At 39.4% G+C, this 19,288-nt stretch overlaps 1 pseudogene; it reads right to left on the reverse strand.

Moving 5' to 3' along the window:
• Positions 1-16,549: 16,549 nt before the first annotated feature.
• LOC112471840 lies at positions 16,550-16,668 on the reverse strand (annotated as a pseudogene).
• Between the last annotated feature and the right edge of the window lie 2,620 nt (positions 16,669-19,288).

Here is a 19,288-nt window from a genome sequence, read left to right on the forward strand (position 1 = left end):
GGCTTTCTGTCTGATATTAGATCAGATCTCCATAATCCTAGGTTGTAGCTGGTTTGGGATCCCTAGCAATTACTTGTGTCATGTATTTTAATCAACAGCATTCTAACTATTATAATAAGTCTCTACACCCTGCTGTGAAGCATTATTCAGGCTCTGTTCTCCAGCCCCAACCCTGCTCACGTGAACCTGAGCTTCTGACCCATGGATGATTAAGTTACTCTGGTGACTCATCCCCAGCGGCATAGGGGTAGCCTTCCAGCCAGAGCCAGACCATTACCAAATGACTGTCTATAGGGCTGATGGATCCTATCGTCCTAGCCAGAGGTCAAGTTACCTATCTCATTGTTCCCCTGGGTATCAATCTTCTGACTGGCATTCAGCCAGCAATTAATTCTTTATTTAGCATATGCCTCTGCTGACAAATACTTAGAAAGGGCCTACACTTGCATATTGTCCCCCAGAAAATTCTTTCCAACAAAGTTTTGTGTCTGATCATGATCATAGGCTGCTTTTGTCACCATATTTGAAATAGCCAGCAGACTACGATAGAACATGAGTACTGAAAGTTGAAGAATGACTAAGTCGACAACTTGCTGTGTGGCTTTAGGCATCTTATTTCAAAACAAGGGGGTTGAACCAACATGTTTTCTGAGATCCCTTTCAACTCTAGCATACTATTGATTAATTTCATTTTTTTGCAGAGAGCGTTTTATTCATTTGCCCAAAGCAGTCGTATTAGCTTTCTAGAGCTGCCATACCAAAGTACCACAGACTGCGTGGCTTAAACAACAGAAATCTATTGTCTCACACTTCTGGAAGCTAGCAGTCTGAATTCAAGATGGTGGGAGAGTTGGTTCATCCGAGGGGTGCGAGGGAAGAACCTGCTCTGGGCCTCTCTCTTTGGCTTGTGAATGGCCATCTTCATCTTCACAGGGTGTTCTTCCTTTATGTAAGTCTGTCTCCAAATTTCCCCTTTTTGTAAAGATACCCATTATATTGGATTAGGTCCCACCCTAATGGTCTCACTTTAACTTGATTAACTCCGTAAAGTCCCTGTCTTCAAATAAAGTCACGTTCTGGGTACTGAGGGTTAGGACTTCAACTTATGAAAATTTGAGGGACACAATTCAACCCATAACAGCAATTAAATATCAACTATAAGTAAGAAATAAAGAATAACCATTTGATTGATTTTAAGGCTGGTGACTTTCAGGGGCATAGTAGGCTAGCAAATAAGTATAGATTATTGAATTGATTTTGTATACTCTAATGGCTTAAACCTATATCAATCCTAACCTCTATCTCCACATATGAATTCATCTGAATCTCTTTGTACCTGAAATCCTTAGTTTTCTGTGCTTTATAATGTTTCATCTGTTTTTATAATCGAATGCGAAACTTTTAAAAAAGACCTATGACAATTTAACTAGTTATTGCTTAAAGGAGCACCATGGGGGTGAACAAGTAGGTAGGCCATCATTTAAATGATCCTGTCAAGGTTTGCTTGAGTTTGGCCATCAGAGGAAAAATTATGAGTGGAATGTGCTTTTCCTGGTCATATAATGCTATTTATACATTAAGAAGAGAGAAAAGGAATGCATTAGATTCTACTGACTCACGGCTACACATTGGCTTTAATGGAAATAATTGAAAGAGCTCGCTAAATATGAACAAGGACAGATTGGGGTGGAACAAGGTATTATCTATAAAGAAACCAACAGAAGTCCAGATTTATCAGCAAAATAACACACTTCTCACTGGTCTCTTTTTCAGAGCCTCTCAGGCCTGGAAGTCCACTAGGTGGAGCAAACCACCAGGAATTACTGACTAGGAGTGCTCACAAACCTGACCTCTACTACAGCTATTCCTTCTCCTCTACAAAACTAAGACAAAGGCTGAGGGGAAATAGTGTTTCAGAAACTGCTTGAGATAAAATATTCCTTACTCACTAAAAGGGATAGTAGCCCGAAGAATAAAGCAACTCAGATTTGCTGAGCTGGACACAATCACTGAACACACTGGAGGCACAAAAAAACTTTCCCCATCTTGGCTCTCATTACAGATTTCCTTTCTGCTCTCATTGGTGACAGATGGAATTTGGGGCAGACCTCTTACCCAGGCTCCTGCAGTCAAAAGATCCCAGGCTTAGATCACCCATCTCTTTTTTTTCTGCCTGTTATAACCACCTTAAAGTTATACGGTATCAACCTGGTTTCTACTTAAGTACATTCTCTTTGATGCCAGACCCTCGGATTCTAACACTTCCTTCCTTGGATTCCAACCTTGTCTTCTTTTCTGTACTTATGGGTTGGTTAGCTGAGCAGGGATTTGGGACTCGACTGATTTTATTTGAGGACTTTTAAGGTATGAAGGAAGACTCTCCTTGTTTCCTCGTTTCCCTGTCAGGTTGTTGACCTGTTTGCAAAGTGTACTATGTGTGCCTTTGCAGGTGTTAACTATCTCACGTCTCAGTCCAAATCTGCTACCAATAGAAGTTGTTTTATTTATTCATTACAATCATCATTCCAAAACCACACAAGTCAAACCCTTGCAGAAGGAAATGATGGAGGTAAATTTCAAATCCAGAAGTATTCTGTTTTTGTGACTTTGACTCTGTGACAGGATAATTTTTTGAGGTATGAGTTTCTTCGTCTTCTTCCTATATTTTCTCTATCCCTTTGATCTAAGCAAGTTAAATAGGCCCTTAGCAATTTCTCATCTTAGAGATTTTTTTGCAGAATGACCTAGCTGTCTTTATATAAAACCTGAGCTCACTGAAGGAAGTATTCTCGATGCCTTTGAAGGCAGTGAGAAAAGAGAAAGAGAAAATTTTCCAGGAATACAAAGAAATTTTCAGTCTGGGGCTGAAAGTAAATAGCACTACAGGCTATGGCTGGAGAGTGTTGAACTGGTCACTTCACATCTCTGTGGTAACTAGTATGGCCTGATGACTAGCAGGGTCTCTGCCTGACTTCAGTGCCAAGTAGGACCCCAGGACCTTGTATGACTCTAAAGGGGAGAGGCCTAATAATGACTGAGATTAAATTTTCTTCTAATCTAGCAGTATGGGGACTCAGAATCAGATTTAAGTTGATTCAGAGAAAATAAAAAAGTGAGATATTTATTGCACATCTGAGTTAGTTGTTTCACCTTGGCTACACTATAATTGCAAGTTCATTATGGAGGCCTAAAGTTAGATAGGAGGAGGGTAGTATGGTGGCTGAGAGTCAGGTCTCTGGGACCAGGCTGCCTGGGTTAAAATCTCAGCTCTACCACTGACCAGATGTGAATCCTTGGGCAAATTTTTCAGTCTCTCTCTACTATAGTTTTCCCCTCTGAACATAATAATGGTATCTATCTTACAAGTTTATAGTCGAATCAAATCAAAGGGTTTAGAAAATCAGTGTCTGATATACAGCAAAATTCAATGCATGTAGCTATTATTTCTATATATTTTGACATCACTATTGTGAATATTAATATTTTAATTATTTTTTCAAAATATGTAATAAGACACAAATGATACAAAGTCCAATGTTAAAAGAGGTATGTAATGAAAAATAAGGGTGTAATTAAAAATTCATTTTCTAATTTCCCTCCCCAAATACAAACTGTGGGACTAGGTCCTATATGTGAAACAAATGGAATTACCTACATATGTTTCTGGACCTTTTCTCTCCTTGGCAATACAATATGGAGATTGTATCCCATTATGTGGATGTACTCGAGCTTCCTAATTTATTTCACTTGTCTTTGGCATGAACCTCTTCCTTCCTTCCTTCCTTCCTTCCTTCCTTCTTCTTTCTTCCTTTTTTCCTTGCCTTCCTTCTCTTCCTTCCTTTCCTTCCTTTTCTTCCCTTCTCTCAGATAATAACATCATGTGGGGGTGGGTCCCCACTCCCCTCCTCCCTCCCACTCCCCCCTCTCCCCTTCTTCCCTCCCTCTCTCTCTCTCCCTTTTTCTTTCTTTCCTTATTTCTTTTTCTTTCTTTCACAAATAATTTTGTAATACATACTTTCATACCTACGTCTTTGAGCACATGACTGGAATACCTGTAAGATAAATTCCTAAAAGTAAAATTACTGAATTCAAGGCTTTGTGCATTATAAAATTTGAAAGATATTGTCAAATTGCCCTCCATACAGCAGATTATACTCCCACCACCTTTATGTGAAAATGCCAACAGAGGGGTCATTCACTTCTTTTAAATTTTTGCTAAGCTGTTAAGTATCCTCATGTAATTTTTATGTGCATTTATCTTAAGAATGAAATTGAACATATTTTTTTATATTTCAAAAATCTCATTTCTATTTCATTTTTGAGAAGCAATCTGTTATAAAATGGACTGTTCAGAAGTGAAAATATTACTCATCTGCTGGTTTTACGAAGATTCTTCTAGTCTCATCGCCAGGAAAAATATCTCTACCATCATAAGTTGCCTGACAGCTCCCTTCTATGATATACTCTGAATTCTTTGTACTTGTCCTACAATTCCACTGTTTCAAAGCTCACAAGAGAGAGCTCTTATTTCCTGTAGTGTATTTATTTGGTAGTGGAACGCACCAGGGATCAAAGGATAGAAGTGATAGGATGCTTTTTTAAACACATTCGTAGAGGCTGTCACTTGCCCAGAGAATTTGGAGAATCCAACAGCAAAAGAATTTGAGTGAATCTTTTATATCCCAGACACCCCAGCGAAAACATTCAGAGGTGAGAGAAGCAGAAAAATCAAATTTTACAAAATGTCTGAATACTTTGAAAATGATTCTCTTGGCTGTTACACTCTCTTCAGTTTTTCTGTAAAAGCAACAGGTGAAATGAGAATGGATCAATCAGATGTCAGTCATTTATCAAAAAAACCTCAGGGAAGCCATAAGCTCTGTTCTCTCAACTGTTGTCGGGGAAGGAAGAGACTCCAGGAGAACTACACAGTCAGAGCTTACAATTAGCCAAGGAAGAGGGAAAAAAATGATCTAAAGGAGCTGTTCTGTCTGACACATACTGACTCTTTCTTTTCCAAGAAGGAAACATTGCTAAGTAGGAAGACAATTCCAAATTTAGCGATTTAATTAATCTTCCATTTGAAAAGTACAATCAAGATAATCAGTGTCTACTCTAAGGACACCCTCTCTGCCACTCTAAGCATTAGCACATTTGTGTGAATAACATACCTAGAAGGTGAATCGTTATTTCAACTATAGCCTAGGAAGAACCAAACATGTCAGCGGTCATCTAGTTCATGATTTTACAGAGGCAGGAATCTAAGATGAGAATCTTCAAGTGGCTTCTCCAAGGCTACACTGTGGAGAGTGGCTAACATTGCTAAAGTGAGAAAGTAGGTTTCTGACTGTAGTTCAGTATTAGGCTCTTTCCATAGGTAAAACCAGCCATGTACCTATGCAGGGGTTCTATTTCAAATATCTACATTTACATACTAATTTGTATTGAAGAGGAATTTTCCACTCAAAAGGCTAACATTATAATCAGCTCTCTGTTCTGCTTCTGTAGATATGCTTATTGCATAGGCCGAAGGGCAGGGTGACCTTGAAATTAACTAAAGACTCATCCTCTCTTTTGCTTGTTCTGTCTAGATAACAGATGTATTGCCTGAATTCCTGTCTGAAAATCTCATTCTCTGTGACTGTCTGTAACCCATAGCAACTCCCATGGTCTATAACCGCCTGAGGACAAATTAATCAATTGGCATATGCCAACTGTAACTTCGCGGATAAGCCCTATAAAAGTAAGGTTGCATATGAGCTCGGGGCCCAGATCTTCAGAGCGTTAGCTCTTCTGGGACCGTCGGTGTAATTAACCTGAGTTCTCCAACTCTCCAAGTGATGCTTGGTTTCTCGCCAGTCTGATTTTTCAATAGTATTAGTCCGCTCACGCTGCTATAACAAAATAACACAGACTAGGTGCACGTAAAGGAAGGCTTTATTTCTCACAGGTCTGGAGACTGGAAATCCAAGATCAACATGCTGGCAGATTTGGTTTCCAGTGGGAGCTCTCTCCCTGGCCACCTTCTTATTGTGTCCTCAGATAGAGAGCGAATGCTCCGTTGTCTCCCCTTCTTCTTATAGGGCACTATATCCCAACACGAGCACTCATGACCTCACCTAACCCTAATTACTTCCCAAAGTCTCCACCTCCAAATACCTTTGTACTAAGGGTTAGGACTTCAACATATGAAGGGGGCACTCAATTCAGTCCATAGCAACATATTTGTACTTTTTGTTGTTTACCTCTTCTCACCAGAAAGTAAGCTCCATGAGACTTAATGAAGCAGGAATTTAATCTGTTTTGTTGACATCCTAGCATCTAGAACAGTAGCACATATTGAGCCATAACTATATTCAATAAACATTTATTGAATGGATGAATTTATTGAGTGCTTACTATGCGCTGAGCTCTGTTCGAAGTGCTTTACATTAACTCATAGAATCCTTGCAATAACCTTGTAAGATAGGTACTATTATTCCTTCAGTTGATACATGTGGAAACTGAGGCACAGAGAGGTTAAGTAGTTGCCCTGGTTTCACAGGGGACAGAGCCAAGTTTTAAAATAAGGCGGCTTGGCTTCTTAGCCCATTTTCTCATCTATTACACTATGAACAGACTATGATTTTCCTTCTAAAGCTACTAGGATGCCTATGGAATTAAAAAATTTGTAAGAATTTAAAGTACAATGTTGACTAACATGTTGATGTTTTCTCCTAATATTCCATAGTTCCTAGAAATGCTTCCTCTGATTGTAATACCTCAAATTCTCTAGCATAAAAACTGTTGTTCTGCTGGGGGCAATGTCCCATTGCACTGTGGTTATCCAGAGTTATATAGTAGGCATGTATTACTGACTCTAGTGTTATATTTTAGATAGCCAGGAGGAAGGGTTCCATCCTACTCAGATTATTCTCAACATAATATTGTCATTGACCTAATTTCCATTCCCAGGGTCTTCCCATTGCTGTAAAAAGTGATAATAAGATTGTTGATTAAAAATGGACTTGTGAGTGGAGATCGGGGGCAGTAGAGAAGAGCCTTAGAGTTGCACCAATAGGAAGGCATGACATAGCTGAATTTTGAGCCAAAATGTCATTTGGCTGGTAAGGATGGACGTTCTAGAAAAATAACATAAGTTGCATGTTTACTATGGGCTATGCATTTTCACATTTCATGTTAAATAATTCTTACTCAACCTTGAGATGTTGATATGGGGGATATGGGAGAAAAAAACTGAGGCCTCATAGCTAATAAGAGGAAGATCTAGGATTTAAAATCAGGTCTCTGTGACTTCAGAGTTTTGTTATGTCTACTGGGCTATGCTGTCTTTTTTCCAGGAAGAGCACCATCCTCCAAATCAGTGAGAGGGCAATCTACCTCTTCTAGTCACTCTTTAAGGTGTTGTAAGTATTTGCAGTTCTTAGGGATAGACCAAAGTAGGAAGCTTATTGTGCCTTTATCATATCATATTCTGAACAAAAGTAAAATACACCAATGTACCAGAGTCATATTTCTAACCAACCTCCAATTAAGGCAGCTGCAGGCTCTTTCTCTCTGTGTTTGTGTGTCTCTCTCTCTTCTTGAATAATTATTTGAGGTTTATTTTCACTGAAATATTTTAGTAAACTAAGTATACTTTTTGTTTTCTCTATTTTTAAACAACTTTATTGAGATAATTTACATACCATAAAGTTCACCCTTTTAAAATGTACAATTCAATAGTTTAGAGTATGTTTTATAGAGTTAGGAAGCCATCATCAAAATCTAATTTTGAACACTGTCATCACCCCCAAAAGAAACCTGCATTCATGAGCAGTCATTACCCAATCACTGCCTCTCCAGCCCTAGATGACCACTAATCTATTTTCTGTCTCCAGATTTGCCTATTCTGGACATTTCCTGTAAATGGTTCATGCATTCTGTGATCTTTTATGACTGTCTTCTTTCATTTGGCATGGTGTTTTTGAGGTTCATCCATGTCGTAGCACATATCAGTACTTCATTTCTTTTTATCGCCTACAAAAATCTCCTTTTAAAACTCTTTCTTCATGCATACATTTGTTCTGAATTTGGGCTGACCTCTCAAGTGAGTCTAACCCTGAGCAGAGCCTGTTTCCTGGTGAACAAACTTCAACATGTGACAAGGGCACCATCAGGAGAAGAACCTTGTCAAATAACTAAATAAGGAGAGACAGACCTCAGTTTCCTTTCCTGGCCACTGTTCACAGAAATCCCAGAATTCCTTGGAAAGACAAAGTGTGGCTCTGTAGGTGGCAGACGGGGACTCTCATATAGAATTGTAGTGGCTGAGGCCAATGACACCAGTTCCTCACTCTGTTTTGTTTTTGTTCTTGCCCTGAGTTTAGATTTTTAGATGAAAGGTTTTTACTAAAAGCTGCTTCTCCTCTGAGAACCATTTGAAAACCCAGAAGCTTCTGGGTTTGATTCTGCTGCCACCTGCTGTCCTTATGCCAGAGAAAAACATTGGAAAAGATGAGGCCTTGTACAGAATGCGGTTGAATAGGCAAGAGAGCCAGTTCTAAAAAGGTTTCTCCTTATGCTATGCTTTTGTATTGAGGTCTCTTCTTTATGTCCATGTTTTTATGTTTTCTACCGAAAAGTTCTGATCCTTGAAAATGCATAATAAGAGTGTATCACTAAGACTTTTTCAATAAGAAAAGGTCAATGTAAACTTTTTGTTTTTTAAATCAGAACTCTAGTATGGCAGCAATGATGGTGGCCAGGGACCCTCCCCAAACAGCTTGCCGGCATAACATGAGCACATGTGAGAGACGTCCTATAGTTCCCAGAAATAACAGAGGAGATGAAAAGTGTAGCTCTAAGATTCCATAGTTACATAGCTAGAGGTCAAATGGTCAACACATTCTAGCATTGATCTTAATGTGGCCTCACTGCTACCATGGACATTGGTGGCCCAGGAACATTTGGCTTCTGTGTACATGGGGACAATGAAGTCCAGAAAGTTTAGGTAACTTGCCCAAAGTCATCCAGCAAATCGGTGAAGGAGCCAAAATATCCTGTATCTTTGTAACCTTTCAAAGTTGGCTCCTACATGGGATCCTGTTAAACAAAACCTGAAGAAGTGACTCCCTGAAATTCGTTATGAAGGAGGACCTGAAAAGAAGACAGCATTGACAGATTCTTGAGGTCAACTCCCCACAGCAGGACATGAAAAGTCCCAGGAGGCCCACTAGGGGAAAATACTCAGCTCAGGTTTTTACTGGCTATCATGTCAAAGAGACCTGCCCTGTACACTGGCCAGTCAGGTAGAGACACTGTCTCTGCAGGCCACAGGAGAATACAACCCGCCTGGATTTTCCTCTTGGCTTCATTCGGACCCAGATATCATAAAGGCCCAAATATTGCCAATCTGATTTGATTCGGAAATCTTATACGTCTTTCATTCAATCTGTCAGCCAACAAATAGTTCCAGTTTTGAGTCCCAGACACTGGCCTAGGCTTAAGAAAGATAAATAGATAAAATCTTCCAACCTCATCCTTGAATGGCTTATTAAGGTATTTATTCCAATTCTACTCAGGATTCTCCATGAGGATTTCTGTTAAACGAAGTCTTCTTTCAAGTTATTCCAGTGATTTTAGTGCCCTAGTGATGTTTACCCCTCTTAAAGCTAAGATAATTGTTCAGCTGATTGTTTACCCCTTAATCTAGGTTCTTCTTGTAGAGTTTGAGGGATGAGAAGCAGCACCACATGTCCAATACTATATTCTTCCCACAGATTCCTACACTGTTACATAAATAGCTTCCTGATAGGCCATTTCTCCCCTGTACCCAGACCCCAGCCCACCCACCCCCACAGGCCTAGACCTGTCTGAATTAGCTAAATAAGTACATATGAGGCTTACATGCTTGGGTCCCAGTTACACTTGGAACCTGACAGGAGGAAAAGAGACCTGTGATTAAGAGGCCAGAGAGTAGGAGGCAACAACTCCTAGGTTAAAAAAAGTTAATAATAATAACACCTTCAATTTTAATGTACTCTACAATGTTCAAGGATCTTTCTCAAATAGTTCATTGACCATTGACCTCCAAACAATCCTGTGAAGAATCAGAACATTTACTGTTATTTTTTTTTACTGTTAAAAAAACAAAACAAAACAAAACAGGTCAAAGAAGAGTGTTTGTTCAAGATGATATCCCATGTAGGAACGAAAGCTTGGATTAGAGGCCAAATTCATGTGTCTTCTTGTTAACTAGACCCTTCACGTGCACTGAAGGGAAAAGTTCATCCTCCAATCACAGTCAGGCATAGAATTTCTATTTTTTTATTATTAGTTTCAAGTATACAGTACATTGGTTAGACATTTATATAGTTTATGAAATGATTCCCCTGATTGCTCTTTCTCTTCTCTGGCTCTACACCCAGCCATACATTACTGCTGACTGCATTCCCTATGCCCTGCTCCCCATCCTCGTGACCACCTATCAGCTACTAATTTGTACTTCTTTAACACTTCACCCCTTTCTCCCATCCCTCCAACACCCACCCTTTGGCCAGTGCCAGATTGTCCTCTATATTTGTGAGTCTGTTTTTGATTAGTTTGTTCTTTTTGTTCCTTAGATTCCACATATAAGTGAAATCATATGGTATTTATCTTTCTCTGACTTATTTCACTCAGCTTAATAACCTCTGGGTCCATCAACGCTATTGCGAATGGTAGGATTTCATTTTTTTAATGGCTGACCTTTACAAATTATTGTTTTGGTTTTCTTTGGGTAAATATCCAGAAATGCAATTGCTGGGTCAAAAAGTATATCAATTTTTAATTTTTTGAGAAACTTCCAGGCTTTTTTCCATAGTGGCTATATCAATTTGCAATCCCATCAACACTGTATGAGGATTCCTTTTTCTCCACATCCTTGCCAACACTTGTTCTTTGATTTATTGATGATAGCCATTCCAATAGGTGTGAGATGATATCTCATTATGGTTTTACTTTGCATTTTCTGATGATTAGTGGCCTTGAGTATCTTTTCATATGTCTATTGGCCATCTGTATTTCCTCTTTGGAGAAATATCTATTCATGTCTTCTGCCCATTTTTTAATTTGATTATTTGTTTTGTTGTTGTTGTTGTTGTTGTTGTTATTGGGTTGTATGTGAAATTCCTGTTTTTTGTGTGTTTGTTTAAGATATAAATTTTGTACAAATTTTCTAAGTTTAAATCTCTCAGGGGAGTATCTTTCCTATTTTGGTGTCTTTATTCCTTTTATTGTCAGGAAGTTCTTTCTTATATCTAAATTTTACCCCTCTGTTCCAGAAGTTAAGAAAAAATTCTCGATTTCCTAAATTCATTATTTTAAAAAAAAAGTACTAGGTAATATCTTTTCTCTAAGAACACAATTTGAAAACCATCATGGAGCAACTCCAAGGCCTTTTGTTATTCCAGTTTGGTTAACTTTGGCTCAGAGATCTTATGTTTGGACACTTTTTAATTAATTCACCAACTGGAGGGTTGAATCCCAGCCCCTACAGCATCTAAGAGTCAACTGGAAAGTGAGAGAATTGTCTTCTATATTAACACAAAACACACAACACTCAACACTCTGGAGTACAGGGCTCTTTCATTAAAGCTCTTGGACAGCCTCCTTTTTTGGGTCCCCTTAGCACAAGTATATATTTTCCAAGATGTTATAACTTGATACTAGGTGAGAGAGAAAAAAATCAGGTTTGTTAATACACAGAGTATAAAGCTGTCACATTTCCAGAGATCAAGCTTCTGGTCTTTAGATGATGTTGAAGGGCTCTTTTGACTTGACATCACCTGTCCTCTTGCCTTCCTACTGTCCTCAGTAGCTGGTCTAATTGGCATCTTGTCTTTTTCCTGGATAAACACAATCTGCCTTTAAAAAAACAAACAAACAAAAAAACAAGTTTTCTTTTGGTTTGAAGTCCTTCCCACTCGCTTTTGATGTTTTCTATATTAGGCCCCATATTCTACCTGAAGCACTTTACAGGATTGTCACACCCATCCTTCACAGAGCCCCAGGAAGAAGCTAACCCTTACAGGTCTGAAATACCAGGTGTTCCACCTGGAGTATTCTATGAGGATCCTATGAGAAAAATGCCCACTCGTTACCAGGGCACAATAGAACAATAATTTAATACAGCAATCATAACACAATACAGTAACAATAGGATTATTCTCTCAAAAGGAAGGTAAGACATACACACAAAGTAATTAACTAACAGGGCAAGGCAGTATATGATCAAGTTCCAAAATAATTGGTATGGTTGATAAGTAAGAATTGAAAGACCTGGAGAGAATAACATGAGCCAGACTAGCCAGGAAGGCTTTGTAGAGTCTTGAGCCACACTTAAAATAGGCCCTGAATATGTCTGGCTTAGGGCATGATAGAGACACTGAGGGCCATGTCCCACCCACATGGCAGACATAGCCCCACAATGGACACACGACTTGGTGGGTGAAGCCAATATAGCCTCTCCAGGCACCATTTATACCACCATAGGCACTGGCTGTTCTGGGTTGGGGACCTTTTGAGAAATGTAGATTAAGTGAGATCCTTGCTAACATGTGTCATTCGTTGCCTCAAAGAGGTGTCCCTTCAATAGCAGGAGCCTCCCCTTCTAACTCCTACGAGACTGCCAGAGGATTAGGTTCCTATTTTAGTATTAATCTATTCCCTTATCTCCATCGTATGGGTTGGTCAAAAGCAAAAGCTGCTGTCACTTTCTTTTAAAAGGTTGCTGGTCGTAACCGGAATACTACATGCGTTAAGTAAAGATAAGGTCTCAACTGTTTTGTCTCTAAATGAACAAATAGGATAAAAGGTTTCAGGCAGCTATATATAAGTACCTTCTGCAAATAACACATTGTGAGTGCAGAGCGTCTTTATTCCCAGTAAACGAAAAGCCAAATGTGATTGGCTATTACAGGGCCCACCTGAGCCTCTCTTTGCTCTTGACCCTGTAGCTCAGGTCATCTAGGGTTCTGGTTCCAGACTGCTGGGGTGCTCTAGAGCCAATGTGATTTTCTTGCTCTGGAGAGTCTTAGTTTGAGTCAGTTTTATGTTTTTGTTTTTGTTTTTGTTTTTTGGAAGGCAGCCACTCAAAATGGCCCTGGCTATTCATTCATTGATCAATTCAAGCATGTAATATGATATCAACAGCAAGCAACCAAAGATGGAGTTCCGGTGGCGGGCATCCGATTAGCTGAACCTCAGGCAGCAGGACAAGTCTGGGATTAGCTATCACCCTTCGAATTGTGATTGTGTCACAAGCCAATTCAAGAAGCAACACAAAGTTGAGATTATCTCCCACAGAAGAGTAAAGCAGTGTTTTCTAACCAGTGGCTAGTGACACCTGATAAGTTTCTCATGTCGTCCCAGGGGACTTCCCATTCTTAAAGTGGCATTGGTGTCTACTTCATTTTTTTAAAATTTGTAAAAGTAAATCAGCTTCTAAAATGCAGAATAAAATAATAAAACAATAAGCTTTGAATTTCATTTTGTATTTTAATATGCAAACCCCAAACCAAATGCTACAGAACATGTCTTTTTAATATTTATTTGTTGACTTATTATTCCCTTTTATGCAATTAATTTAAAGTACATTAAGGAGTATGCATCATTTTTGAATGGTGGAAAAGCAGGAAATTGTCTTAATGTTACAATAAAGTATTATAAAAAAGCATTATGGAACAATGAATATTATAATGCAACCCTTGATTATGTTGTGATTTGAACATTTCTATTTAAAATAATGTCATTATTACATACTTTGTGTGATTCTTTTTAGACATCTAGATGCTTTGAATACTCTTCCTATGTTTGGGAACTCTCCCATCTAGTGAGTTTGCCTTTTGAAAATAGAAGCCAAATTTTCCCAGCTTCCCTTGCATCTAGGGTGCAGGCACATGGCACAGACTTCTCTCATCAGTGTTCCTGCACGTGATTTCAGTGTGGAAGACAATGTCGTGAAGATGAGGCCATGACTGGAATCCATTAAGGTGAGAGAGCAGAGGTGGCAAAGAGACATCCAGGTTCCACACCAAATAGAGGCAAGGGCTTGACACAGTATTTCTGCCCAGGGTTAGGCCTGTCCAGTGGCAAGAACAGTGACAGCAGGACTGGTTCTGGCTGCCTAGTTTCTAAATTTGGTCTCTGGTTCTCTCTCCTTGAGATTATGCAAATGATTTAATATCCTTTAATATAATGGTCTTTAAATATTTTAATTTATGTAGTTCCAAAATTAATTTAATAAGCTGGTTTTCTAAAGTGTTCTGGTCATTACTTACCAGACTGCATTTTAGGAACATTTTGTTCTACATAAGTAAGTGTTCTGCTGTTGAAGGTTCAGTTTATCTACCTTGTAGAAATAAACAGCAAAAGGAAAAGAAGGCATTGAGCCACTGGTGAGTGTGGTGCTTACGAAAGGTACAGTAATTATTATTTTAAGTGCATTATTTACAGTTGAATTCACAATATATCTCCATTAAGTTAATCTAAATCTGATTAGTACATAATACAAATTACTAAACCTGAGGAACAGCAGGAGCTTGCACCCAAGTAAAAACTGAGTATCGGTTTATGATATCAATAGTCATTCGGTCAAAATGAATGAAAGTGTTTCTTTTACAAGTCTGCATGAGTGTTTAAGTATATATAGAGAGCCTCTATGTACTTTTAATATCTTTTTGTAATGTGAATATGCAATGTTAATCTGTTGGAAGTAAACGTGGGACTTCGCATCTTCTGCTCTTTGAGATAATGCAGAAGAACACTCGACAGAGATGTGGGGGAAAGCCGGCGAAGTTTTGAAGCATACTGCTATTTTCCAACACTTTTTGTTCGTTTGTTTGTTACAAAATTTGATCTGTGAATTCTAAGATGCCCAGAAAGGTAGATAAAAGAAAGGAAGGAAGGGAAGAAGGGAGGAAGGGAGGCGAGAGAGAGGAAGGCAGAAAGGTAAGCAAGAAGGGAAGGAGGGCAAGCAGGAAGGAAGGATGAAAGAAAGGAAAGAAGAAACGGAGGGAGGAAGGAAGGGTGAATAAGGCACAGTCTTGCCTTGCCATGAGTTTGTCAACTGGATAAAATGGCTCTGCTAAATTCAATATTTTGAGCAACCCTTTCTACTTTGCTCTCACGGAACTCTCCCGCAATAGTAATGCATTCTTTGACAATAACCAGAGGGTGGAAGAGGCAAGATCATTAAACGAAATTCGTTGTCACTCTTGCCACTTCACTCTGCAATATACATGAATTCAAGACATCCTGAAATACCTTATTTTTATACTATGTTTCACCCCTTATCAGAATATGGATAAGACAGAAAAACCCTAGTGTAGAATTATGATGTCTTCAACAAAGGAGGCTTTCTTAACTATAATATATTGAATTCCCCCCTTACCACCCTAGAGGGTATATCGCTCCAGTGCAATGTACCCTAATTAAGTTCAGAAACACTGAACTTCATTCATTCATTCTCAGTAAAATGGAGAATAGAACTGTGAAAAGGGAGGTGAAATAGGTGAGCCAGTATAATACCTTGACCTCAGACATGCTACAAGGCAGATTAATTTTAAGAAGTTAGGAAGTTGGAAATTGATGCTCTTAAAAATCTAAGACATGGAACCTGCTCTCCAAGGTTGAAACTGAAAATCCATGTATGGAATCTCAATCTCCAAGCATGGAACCTGACGCTCCTATATCAAATTGGAACTTTCAGGCACTGACTCAGGTCTTCGAGGTGTTGATTCTACCTTTTCATGTATGTTATCTGATCTTCCACATGCGAACTTGCTGTAGAGGTAAGGGACTTGGACCTCCCAGTACAGAACCTAGTTCTCTAAACATGAAAACTTACAGAACAGGTGTAGAATGTGTGTCCCTTCACACGTGGAATATGGCTCTCCAAGTATGAAAACTGACTTTTCAGATATGGGATATCTCTCCAGATATAAATCCTAGTATAAAATATCACATATGTGGAATCCCAACATCCGAGCCTGGAAACTAGCCCTGCAAGCATGAAATCTTATGCTCCATGTGTAGAATCTCAATTTCCCAAATGGACCCTGGTCCCTGCAGGCATGAGTCCTGGTACTCATATAGAGATCTCTATTTCTAAGCATGGAATTTAAACTTACAGGAATGGAATAGCACACAATGGGTGGAATCTCAATCTTGCAGTATAGAACATGGCTTAATAAGTATGGAATCTGGCACTCCAGACATTAAACCTGGTGTCTCAGTCATAGAAGTTGGCTGCCTAAGATACGGAAACTGGTCTCCCATGTTTGGCATGGAAGTTGGAGCTCTGTGTACAGAATCAAAATATCCCCAAATGGAACCTGGTGCTACAATCGTGGAACTTGACATTCCATGAAAGGAATCTCAATCTCTAAGCATGGAATGATTGCAAAAGCATGGAACATAGCACTCCATAAATGAAATCTGGAATTGATTTCAGAAAATTTATTTATTTATTTATTTATTTATTTACAAGGACCTTGTCAGCTTACAATCCTTTATTTTTTATTTTTTACGCCTACAGCACCTGGTCTTCCTAGATGGTCTCCCATCCAAGTACTAAGCAGGCCCGACCCTGCTTAGCTTCTGAGATCAGACGGGATCGGGCTTATTCAGGGTGGCATGGCCATAGAACAGGTATTGACTTATATGTTCTAGATGTGAAGTCTGCCTTTCCAAGCATATAATGTAGTGGTCTACAAGACCTGACCTTTCAGGCATGGAATGCACTATAGGCATGAACCTAGATATCTAAGCATGAACACTTGCCTGCTCTGTGTAGAACGTGCCCTTCAAACATGGAACCTGGCACTCCAACATGGATTCTGAATTCTAGCCATGAAGACTCTCTTCTGGTGTGAGCCTGTCTCTCTAGTTATAACATCTGGCACTGCAGGGTTGTAACATTTACTTCTATCTGAAGACCATGAGCCTTTTAGGCATAGAATTAGGCCTCCCAGTCCAAGACTCTCTCTCTTGGGACCTGACCTTCTAGATTGGAACCTGAACCTCGAGGCATGTCATCTAGCCCAGTAGGTATAGAACCTAGCCATCTTGGCATGGAATCTTGCCTTCTAAGTATGGAACCTACAATGTTAGGCAGGATACAAAGCCTCACATTCATGAGAACTAATCTGCAGAAATAGAATCCTGTTATCCAAGTAAGTAATGGGGCCTAAAATGAAGGTAAAAATGGCTTTCTGACTGTGGAAAGGTAGATATCAAAGTAATTACTTGGTCTTCTATTCAAAAAACTAGAAACTGGCATTCCATATGTAAAATCTCAATCTACAAGCATGGAGACTAGCTCTGCAAGTATGGAACTGGTACTCCGTGCATGGAAACTGGTATACCAGGCATGGAACCTGGCCCACTAGGTACAGAACCCGTGCTTCTATGTGTGGAGATAGGCCATGTAGACATTAGGCTTTTAGGCATGCCATGAATTACTAAACTGTGTGAAATCTCCCTCTACTGGCTTATAACCTAGTCTTCAGCAGTATTCAGGTAAAACGTGAATATCATCTAGTCCCCCAGCTAATGAACCTGGACATCTAGGTCTGGAATTTTGCCTCCCAAGTATGGAATCTGAACTTTCAGGCATGAAACAGGGCCTTGTAGTCATAAAATGTAATCTGTAGAATCGGAATCACAAGGCATTCATAGGGCCCACCAATTACACGATTTGACTTTAGGCCTAGAATCTGACATTTCAAGTATGGAATTTGGATTTCCAGTCAAGAAACAGGGTCAAGAAAGTCACAAATCCTGGGTATAGAATTAGACTTTCCAGACATGCTGAGTATGAAATCTCTCTCTCTCCAAACTTGGAATCTGAGATTCTGGTGGGGAACCAGAACCCCTGGAATGTCATCTAGCCCACAAAGAAGAAAATTCAGGTTTGGAGTTAAGTGACTTTCCCAAGTTTAAACAATTGGTTTTCACTGGATTGGGCCTGGAATCCAGGTGTCCTGATTTACAGCCAGTGCTCGCTAGTTCCAGACTATAGTTCCACTTACCTTGCCTCCTTCTTTAGGGGTGTCCTGAGGGAAAAGAAAACTAGCAAGAGTCAGAACACCCAGAATCTGCTGGCAGCACTGCCTCTTTGCCCAGCTGCACAGAATTTCACAACCCTCCACCTCATACAAAGAGAGTCAGACAAAACGGTCTCTAAGATCTGTTCCAGCCCTGGCATTCTGTTCTCTTCCTCTGTTTTGTGCTTCTCTCTTTTAAGGGTCAAGCTCTCTTGTCCACAGCTGTGTGAAGCTAAATCAGTCTGGGGCAAATTGGGTCATCTGAGCAAGGAGCAACCAGAAGATTAGCTTTGAAGCTTTGATTCTACCCTGACCCTTCCTCTCGGACCCTATGGTTTTCTCCATTATTTGAGCTGTTGCCCAAGGAATATAGTTTTTATTTGGTTGAAATTTCCATTCAACCCAGAAAATTACATACCATTTTAAACGAACTTGACTTTGGAAGTTAGCCTTGCAGCTGCGTGAGGTGCCTCACAATTCCTTTCTATTCAAAGGCCTGCCCTTGTTTTCCATTTTATAACTCCTGTCATCCAGGGGACCAGATCTGGTTGCCACCTTGGCAGGAGCAGAGAGTGTTAGTGTGGTAGGCTAACCCAGAGGTAGAAAACATCTTTAAAGCATCTCCTGTCCTTTCCTTCAAGGTCAACCACTTTGAACTCTTTGCCCTTCCCATATCTGAAAAACAATCTTCTAAGAATTGTCGTGAGTTTTCAATCTTAGACACTATGTATTCATTTCCTGCGTTGGTCGATGAGTTTTTCCTGCACTTATGCATCTCTGTCTCCTCTCTTCCATCCACCTAATATCATGTTTAGGTTTTTATGACCCTGAAATATTGTTGACCCCAGACATGCAGTATGCTATGACTATATTTCTTTTCTTCTTTAGTTTTTCTCCACCTGAGTTTCTTCATGTATTTCTTTTTCTGTTTGCTTTGATTCTATTTGCTTTGATTCTCACTTCATTTTTTGTCTCCCCAAATCTTCATCATCTCACCTGTTCTATCTGGCATCTTTCTTACCAGAGATCTCCTATACAGAGTCCTCTGTCAAGGAAACATTTTAATGTGTTTAAAAAACAGGCATGGACTGTCTACAAATAGCCAGGGCTATGTTAGTGAATTCAATAAGTCTTTAAATCATTTCTTTCAATAACCACGTGTTGAGTGTCTACTATGTGATAGGCACTGATAATACAGAGATAAATAAAATAAGGTCCTT

Source organism: Pteropus alecto, unplaced genomic scaffold (genome assembly GCF_000325575.1).
Source record: "Pteropus alecto unplaced genomic scaffold, ASM32557v1 scaffold359, whole genome shotgun sequence".
Lineage (NCBI taxonomy): Eukaryota > Metazoa > Chordata > Mammalia > Chiroptera > Pteropodidae > Pteropus > Pteropus alecto.